Raw genomic sequence first — 3,836 nt, 5'->3', positions numbered from 1 at the left:
ACCATTTTTATATCTTCTTTGGAGAAATATCTGATCAAGTCCTTTGCTCATTTTTAATTAGATTGTCTTTTTCTTGTTGAATTGTAAAAGTTTTTTTATATATTCTTGATATTAAACCCATTTCAGACACATGGTTTGCAAATATTTTCTCGCATTATATGGGTTATCTTTTCACTTTCTTGATAGTAAGTATCCTTTGATAATAAAAGTTTTAAATTTTGATGAAGTCTAATTTACTTATTTTTTCTTTTGTTGCTTGTGCTTTTGGTGTCATATCTAAGAATACATTACTAAATCTAGGGTCATGAGATTTTTCCTGATATTTTTTCTTAAGAGTTTTTTAGTTTAGCTCTTACATTTAGGTCCTTGATCCATTTTTAGTTAATTTTTGCATATGTTCTGAGGGAGGGGTTTAACTTCATTCTTTTGGATATTTTATTTTCCCAGCATAATTTATTGCAAAGACTTTTCCTTCCCTATTGAATAGTCTTGGTACCCTTGTCAAAATCAATTGGCCATATATGTATGGGTTTGTTTCTAAATTCTCAGTTTCATTCCATTGATATATATGTCTATCCTAATGTCAGTACCACACCATCTTGCTTACTATAGTTTTGTACTAAGTTTAAAATTGGAAAGAGTGAGTCTTTAAATTTTGTTCTGCTTTTTCAAGATTATTTTGACAGTTGGGTTCCCTTGCAATTCTGTATTAATTTTAAGATCAACTTTTTCTATTTCTACCAAAAAAAAAAAAAAAAAAAAAGCTATTGTGATTTTGGTAAGTATTGCATTAGATCAGTAGATCACTTTGTAGAGTATTGTCATATTAACAAAATTAAGTCTTCTAATTCATGAACACAGGATATTTTTTCATTTATTTAAGCAGTGTTTTATTGTTTTCAGTGTACAAGTATTAGTTAAATTTATTCCTTAGTAGGTTATACTTTTTAATGCTATCATAAATGGAATTGTTTGTTTAATTTTTGGATTGTTCATTGCATGAAAATATATCTGGTTTTAGTATGTTTTTAGCATCTGTTTTATCACTTTGTTTCATTTCTCAGTTTATGCAGAACATGGAAGGAAAAAGAGTTGCTGTTTATTGGGACTCTTTCAGAAACTAACACTTGATATACATATATTTGGTAGCTGAGGACATGAAATGAAAATCAGACAGGAAGATACACACAATGAAAAAGAAGGGGTTAGGAATGGCTTTGGCGAACACCAGTGATTAGGGCAGTTATATATATATGAGAAGTGTCACCATGCAGGGGTCAGCAGCCACAGTCAGAGAAGTAGGAGGGAAACTGTTTCCTTACTTGTTGCTATGTCAAAGACTACCACAAAGCTTAAAGGCTTAAGACAACAACTAGGACATCTCTGCTTTTCTTTGTTTCATGTACTAGACATCTGCCTGGTGTTTGACATGTACTAGACATCTGCCTGGTGTATGACAAAATAGTTTTGCTCAATATAAAATAAACCTAAATTAAATTGATGTGTTCTTTTAATCCAAAGATTTAAAGGTTTGGTGTCTGTGATGAGGAGGTAATAGGCTAGGGCAGCGGTTTGCTCGTAAATGTTTAACAACTGGCTCTCCAGCAAAAAAACAAACAACAACAAAAAACACCCGAATTTGTAACCTTTGCCAATTTCTGTGGTATAAATAGTCCCACCATCGGCTGATTTCAAGGTACCAAGAAGCTAACACCAAAGGCAGAGTTGGGAAGTGTGCAACAGTCCAGCTTTATTTAGTATTTCCACCATTCAGATAAAATAAGTGTAAATAACCTTAACAGCATAAATAATAGTTGCAGGTTTTGAGTATTTTTACTTTTGTTTTTAATATAATTTATTTCATTATAACTTTATATAATTTGACTTTTAACAATGTCTATGCTTAATAATTGGTTCACAAAACTGAAAATTAAACAGTCGGCTCTCAAGAGTTAACACAAGTCAGCTACATCCTGGGCTAGAGGCACACTTTGAACTAAGGGACACACATCCTTGCACAAACAGAAGAGCATGGGCAGTGAAGTCAGACAGATCTTTCTCAAACTGACTTCTTATGAGAATTTGGGCAAATCACTGAATCTCAGAGTTTCTTCATCAAATAAGTGGGATGATAATAGTTATTTCCCAAGGTTGTTATAAAAATTAAAGATAAATATATAGTCAAATGCTAGTTTATTATTATTTTTCCATAGCTTTAAGCATAAGCTTCAATTTTTCTTTGTACACATAAAGACACTTGAGAGTCACCCAGGGTACAATTGGGAGTTACCAATCCGACATTAGGTATATCACTTGTATGAAGACACATATTCAAGTAAGTTTTATGAATTATACACTTCGCATAGGCAGAGCCTTGGAAATCTTGCCCTGGAGGCGGAGAAGCACGGCAAGGCAACCCTAGAAAGTGGGGAATCAGACTGCGATTACGTGAAAACCCCTAAGAGCCCTTCCTGATTCCCCAAATATATTCCTGACAGACTGCTCAGAATCTTGACAGTTCTACCTTTTATATTTCAAATGTGTTACCTAAGGGGAGCGAGGGTTTGCCATGAGCACATCATAAGGGTCAGTTTATCAGGGCAGAGAGCGGGGCCCCAGAGAAACGTCACATAGGGCAGGTATGTCATTATGGAAGGGAGGACGGAGGCAAAGGTTCTGGCTTGGAGTAAGGCTTTGCTAGAGGCTGTTGGGACATGGAGGAAGGAAAAGATACCAAGCGGCGCTGAGTGGAAAAGGTCAAGAAGAGGCACAAAACCGGTTCTGCCCCACCTCGCAGAGCTGCTGGGGCCTCTGATTTCACACCACCCCCATGAGAAAGCTAACATCCTCTTCACTTTTCTGTGTCCTCAACTGCAAGTGCCAGCCATACAGTTAATCAGGAAGTAAATGCAAGTGGCTGGCACCTGACCTACCTTCAACTCGTTTGTCAACATTTCAAAGCCTCTTTGGAGAGGCCTGTGAAAAGATGAACTGAGAGGTATAATCCTTTCACCCTGGGGAGGCCAGGTGCTTGCTGGTCACTTATGAAAGAGCAGTTGCAACCTGTCAATCATGTTTTAGGTATGGAACATCCAGCATTCCAACAACTCCCCAAAACAGGGTCTTACTTTGGAGAGTGGTGACCAAGAGTATGTTGGGAAACCTGACTTTGTGCTCAGCTGGGGGTCCCTGGGCAAGTCACCTGACTTCTCTAGGCTTTCATACCCTTTCTGTAAATCAGAGATAATAGTACCTACCTTGAAAGATTGTTGTGGGGAGACATGATGCAAGTTAAATGCTTTGCCCAGTGGTAGATAATGTAGTAGGTGCTCAATAAATTGTAGCAACAGGTGTATTACTACTGCCCGTGTGAACTTAGACAAGTTATCTTTCTGGATCTTATTTTCCTCATTTGTATATTGTGGGCCAGAAGAACTTGGAGGTGTCTCTGGCTCTAGCATTCTATTATTTCATGACAAACAAGATTCTTGCCTCAGCTCTGGCCCTGCCTATCTCCAGCAAGAGATTAGGCCATTTGCTTTTGCTGTTGCAATGCTCAGATACCAAACACCTTTGACAGCTGAGAAAACTTGTTCCCTCCTCCTCTTGAACAGAGCTCTAAGGTTCTGGGACAAAGAGCAAACTAGGGCGTTTCTCTAAACACAGGATTAGAAGAGGGGACATGGTGCTAGGCAGCAGGACCTAGGTATAATGAAAACAACGCCCTCAAAATACTGCCTAGAGGAGGAAATAGATTTGTACTCTGGCCGAGTTCATGACAGGTATGTCAATATTTGCTTAGGGATCTAGCGCCATCTTCTGGGACTCTACTCCTA

This window comes from Pteropus medius, unplaced genomic scaffold (genome assembly GCF_902729225.1).
Source record: "Pteropus medius unplaced genomic scaffold, Ma_sr-lr_union100, whole genome shotgun sequence".
NCBI classification, from domain to species: Eukaryota; Metazoa; Chordata; class Mammalia; order Chiroptera; family Pteropodidae; genus Pteropus; species Pteropus medius.
This window is presented reverse-complemented; position numbering follows the sequence as displayed.